This window comes from Dermochelys coriacea, chromosome 11 (assembly GCF_009764565.3).
Source record: "Dermochelys coriacea isolate rDerCor1 chromosome 11, rDerCor1.pri.v4, whole genome shotgun sequence".
NCBI classification, from domain to species: Eukaryota; Metazoa; Chordata; order Testudines; family Dermochelyidae; genus Dermochelys; species Dermochelys coriacea.
The window spans coordinates 9282093-9288092 of record NC_050078.2 but is presented as its reverse complement, the minus strand read 5'-3'; positions in this window follow the sequence as shown (position 1 = coordinate 9288092).

Here is a 6000-nt window from a genome sequence, read left to right as displayed (position 1 = left end):
AGCTAAACTTGTGCCAAAAAAGGCAAACGGGATGACACAGGTAATTATAGGCTTGTCAGTCTGACATCAGTCCTGGGCAAGATAATTCAGTAGCTGATATGGGACTCAATTACTAAAAAATTAAAGGAGGGTAATGTAATTAAATGCAAATCAACATGGGTTTTTGGCAAATAGATCCTTACACCACCACAAAGTAAATAATTTCATAGTCTGTATTTAGCACTTGCACCGCACTTGCAGTTTCATTTTTACTGCTGGCGTAGGGATTTCATCAAAGGATTCAAATCCAGGGCTCATCAGGCTTACTTACAGCAAATGATGGAAATGGAAAAATCATAGTGAAGTGACTTTGCAGCATATTCTCCATTTGTCCTGTTAAAAACCAAAGCAGCAGCAGTTCTGATGGGACACGTGTGTGCAGCATAACTGCAGTTACAGTTTTACACGCAGCCAGTGTGCTGAATTGGCTTTCCAGCCAGTAACCAATGCACTGAACTCTCCCTTTTGGAGTCTGATGTAGCAAAGCCATTTCTGAATACAAGGAACTTCCCTAAGTTGCCATGCAAAATTGTTTGTGGGCCCTGCATGATTACTAGTGTTGGGTGAATCCCCAAAGGCTCTGCGTTTGGCTAAGCATTAGACCTCCAACAACATGAGACTAGAAGTCTTGGAAGGAAAGGCTGTCTCAGGAGATTCCTGGTGCTTCCACTCCCAGACAGCAATACCACCAGAACAGCCTCTCTTGGGGTGATCCCAGCTACAATCATGAAATGCAAAGTTGGGTGAGAATGAGCGAAATCCATATGTAACTGCAATCTGGTTTCTCTCCAGGAAACTGTGCGCTTCTGTGTGGCAGGTAGCTGTCAGGAGACCAGCTCCCTTCTCTAGCACAGCTAACCTGTTTATTTCCCCTCCTTAGCAGAGACAGAGCCATTCTGCAGAGTTGCATGGGGGAGGTGTGGGTTGGGGAGAAGAAGAGTGGAAGTTCTCTGCAGACTAGTTGTGGATCAGTTCTAATTATTGCTTAAAAAACAAAAACAACCAAACAACCAACGAAACAAAAAACCCTGAAAATTTAAGGGCCCAGTTCGGCTCATGCTGAATTCAGTGAGTGCTTTGGCAGATGGTTAGCCAGTTCATAGAATCATAGAAGATTAGGATTGGAAGAGACCTCAGGAGGTCATCTAGTCCAACCGCTGCTCAAAGCAGGACCAACCCCAACTAAATCATCCCAGCCAGGGCTTTGTCAAGCTGGGCCTTAAAAACCTCTAAGGATGGAGGTTCCACCACCTCCCTAGGTAAACCATTCCAGTGCTTCACCACCCTCCTAGTGAAACAGTGTTTCCTAATATCCAACCTAGACCTCCCACATTGAAACTTGAGACCATTGCTCCTTGTTCTGTCATCTGCCACCGCTGAGAACAGCCGAGCTCTATCGGCTTTGGAAGCCCCCTTCAGGTAGTTGAAGGCTGCTATCAAATCGCCCCTCACTCTTCTCTTCTGCAGACTAAATAAGCCCAGTTCCCTGAGCCTCTCCTCATAAATCATGTGCCCCAGCCCCCTACTCATTTTCTTTGCCCTCCGCTGGTCTCTCTGCTGTTTGTTCACATCCTTTCTGCAGTGGGGGGGGGGCAAAACTGGACACAATACTCCAAATGTGGCCTCACCAGGGAAATAATCACTTCCCTCAATCTGCTGGCAGTGCTCCTACTAATGCAGCCCAATATGCCATTAGCCTTCTTGACAACAAGGGCACAGTGTTGACTCATATCCAGCTTCTTGTCCACTGTAATCCCCAGGTCCTTTTCTGCAGAACTGCTGCTTAGCCAGTCGGTCCCAGCCTGTAGCAGTGCATGCGATTCTTCCGTCCTAAGTGGAGGACTCTGCACTTGTCCTTGTTGAACCTCATCAAATTTCTTTTGGCCCAATCCTCCAATTTGTCTAGGTCACTCTGGACCCTATCCCTACCCTCCAGCATATCTACCTCTCCCTGAAAATCAGTGTAATCTGCAAATTTGCTGAGGGTGCAATCCATCCCATCATGCAGGTCATTAATGAAGATGTTGAACAAAACCAGCCCGAGAACCGACCCCTGGGGCACTCTGCTTGATACCAGCTGCCAACTAGACATCAAGCCGTTAATCAATACCTGTTGAGCCTGACGATCTAGCCATCTATTTTATAGTCCATTTATCCAATCCATACTTTTTTAATTTGCTGGCAAGAATTCCCCATATTCACAGACCCAGTTATCTCATCATAGAAGGAAGTAGGTTGGTCAGGCATGCCTTGCCCTTGGTGAATTCATGTTGACTGCTCCTGATCACCTTCCTCTCCTCAAAGTGCTTCAAAATGGATTCCTTGAGGACCTGCTCCATGATTTTTCCAGGGGCTGAGGTGAGGCTGACCAGCCTGTAGTTCCTTGGATTCTTCTTCTTCCCTTTTTAAAAGATGGGCACTATATTTGCCTTTTTCCAATTGTCTAGGGCCTCTCCCGATCACCACGTGTTTTCAAAGATAATGGCCAATGGCTCTGCAATCATATCAGGCATTGCAGTTCAATGGCTGCAAGATGGGGCCCTGGATGTCTACCCTTCTATTAAGTAAGCAATGTTACTTGAAGACAGGTAAGTGGTTAAATGTTTATGTTTTATGGCTCAAGTGATTTCTCCACCTTTCCTGAAAAGAAAATCCATATATTAACTTCATATATCTCAAATGCAGGGCAATTGCATTGCCTTTAAGGGTGATGACCAAACAATGGCCATATTGGGTCAGACCTATGGTCCATCTATCCCAGTATCCTGTCTTCTGCCAGTGGCCAGAGTCAGATGCTTCAGAGGGAATGAACAGAACAGGCAATTATCAAGTGATCCATCCCCTGTCATCCAGTTCCAGCTTCTGGCCATCAGAGATTTACAGACACCCAGTCCATGGGGTTGTGTCCCTCACCATCTTGGCTAATAGCGATTGGTGGACCTATCCTCCGTGAACTTGGAGGCACCTCTATGGTGTCTTGCTATAAATCAGATATAACACTGGAAAATGTGCATTTTAGTTCAGTACTGTGGGGGAAAAAAATCTGTTTATTTTGCTTTTGAAAAACCAACAGTCTCGCTGTCCCAACCACCTGCAGGGTAAGAGATGAGTTTGCTGTATTTGGGCTGAAGCAGAACCATGACTGTTGCAGAGTCTCCTAAAAAGTTAATGAAAATCTGCCGAGTAACCAGGCGAATGCATGTGCATAAGCCCCCACTATTAGGAGGGACTGAACAGCTTCACCACCAAGCGTTCAGTTCTGAAAAGCAGTGGGCACCTTCAACTCCTCTGACCTTCAATGGAAGCAAAGGGTGCAGAGCACCTGGCAGGATCAAGCCATAAAGGCACAAGGCCTCACCACTGGAGCTAATGATGTAACTCCATTGGGCCCAGTTGTGACCCTTGGAGTGCACTCTTTAAACTCTTGTGCTTGCTACCTTTATTCCAGGTGTCAGTGTGGGGAGAAAACAGTAACTGCTGGGCAGTGGCTTTCCTTCCTGTACAGATGGGCAGGAGGTGGGCTGGGGGCATACAGTAAGTATGCCCCTCACCCCCACCTGCCAGCCCAGAATTGCAGGCCTGGAGGGAGAAGGAGTGCAGTCAATAAAGGGTGGGCATAGCTTACTCCTGTCATGGAGCAAAGCGGAATCAGAGACTGAACTGTGACTTTCAGTCATATTTCCAGCCCTGCTCTGCTTCTGAGGTAGCACAGCTAGATGCTGTTTCTTACTTGGTGGATTGTAAGATTGCAAGCTAACCTTTATCTGGGAGTAGCTAGCAGGCTGTTATAGTTGTGACAGATAAGGTCTTTCAAGAATATTACTGGAAATTGCCCCATTGTATTAAGTTTATGTATTATTGTGGGCCAGCATTGTACATAACCTTTCTGTGGGGAATGTGACAGATGGGAGACCTGGGAGTTTAAATGTATTGAAAATGTGCCAGACAAGTGTGGATTTTTGGCACAATAAGTGTTAAGTGGGATTCCTGGGAAATCCCTAGGGAGAATCATAGACTTATAGACTATTAGGGTTGGAAGAGACCTCGGGAGGTCATCTAGTCCAACCCCCTGCTCAAAACAGGACCAACCCCAACTAAATCATCCCAGCCAGGGCGTTGTCAAGCTGGGCCTTAAAAACCTCTAAGTATGGAGATTCCACCACCTCCCTAGGTAACCCATTCCAGTGCTTCACCACCCTTCTAGTGAAATAGTGTTTCCTAATATCAAACCTAGACCTCCCTCACTGCAACTTGAGACCATTGCTCCTTGTTCTGTCATCTGCCACCACTGAGAACAGCCGAGCTCCATCCTCTTTGGAAGCCCCCTTCAGGTAGTTGAAGGCTGCTATCAAATTGCCCCTCACTCTTCTCTTCTGCAGACTAAACAATCCCAGTTCCTTCAGCCTCTCCTCGTAAGTCATGTGCCCCAGCCCCCAATAGTTTTTGTTGCCCTCTGCTGGACTCTGTCCAATTTGTCCACATCCCTTCTGTAGTGGGGGGACCAAAACTGGACGCAATACTCCAGATGTGGCCTCACCAGTGCCGAATAGAAGGGAATAATCACTTCCCTCAATCTGCTGGCAATGCTCCTACTAATACAGCCCAATATGCCATTGGCCTTCTTATCAACAAGGGCACACTGCTGACTCATATCCAGCTTCTCATCCACTGTAATCCCCAGGTCCTTTTCTGCAGAACTGCCGCTTAGCCAGTCGGTCCCCAGCCTGTAGCGGTGCATGGGATTCTTCCATCCTAAGTGCAGAACACTGTACTTGCCCTTGTTGAACCTCATCAGATTTCTTTTGGCCCAATCTTCCAATTTGTCTAGGTCAGTCTGGACCCTATCTCTACCCTCCATCGTATCTACTTCTCCCCCCACTAGTGTAAATACCTCCTTCTGGTTATGCAAAACCCTAGCCTTTTGAAACTGTTTACCTGAAAGTCAAGATCAAAGGCCCCAGCTGTGCAAAGAAATGGCTGATCTACCCAGTCTCTATACTAGTTCTGGATCTAAGATGGATGAATTCATAAGGCCTGGGAAAACCCAGTTCTGAGTTTTGAAGGACTGACTCCTACCAGAGCCCTAGGCTAGAATGTGGGTAAGTAACTATGGTAAGCTTTTTAGCAGGCATGCAGTTTCTTTTATTGTCTTAATAATTTTTCTTTATAATGCTTTACCTTAAGATTAAATGTGCTTGCTGAGAAGGACCTGTTTGGTAAGTGCTGGCAACTACACTGGTTGCAGCCTTCAGAGAGAAGGCAAAGAGCAGGAACTGGCCTGTTTAGGCAATCTGGCTTGCTGGAGATGTCACAGTGGAATCCAAGGAGCTGTGCACCCTTAGAACCCACACAGGAAGGGGTGAGACGTGGGTCTCTGCCCAAGAGAGGTGATCCTGGGAGCCAGAACTCTTTTAGTGGGTACCCTCGAGGGACCCTGGAGGGGGGATACAGGTGCAGTTATCTGTAAACTGTGACAATAGTCACTAGTCAGGGTCTTGATCACCCTCATGTACACACTAGGCATCTGTGATAAGAACAAAGAAACTAAATTGAGTTTCCTGATTTTCTTTGCACAACAGATTAAATTACATTTTATTGTAACTGCATATAATGTAGCTCAGACCTTTGGGGAATGTAAGAATGGGTTGCACAGTTTTATTATGCATTTAATTTTGTTTTCCTCCAGAATTGCTGGCTGGAGTCAAAGCTCAGTCTCTCTGCAGCCATCGCTGCAGAGCTGCAAGTGACTAAAATAGCTAGAAATCAGTTTAATAGATTCATAGATTGTGATACTGTTTCAGATACTGTTTAAAAATTATCTGAAAAAAAAATCAAGCCCTGTATTCTTGTATTAAATTTGCCAGATCAACTGCATGACTTGAGTTTGGAGGATCCTGGAGCACATGGTGAGCTGGGAAGTTGCAGGTCCAGAAAGACTAATGCCAGTCAAATGTTATTCAG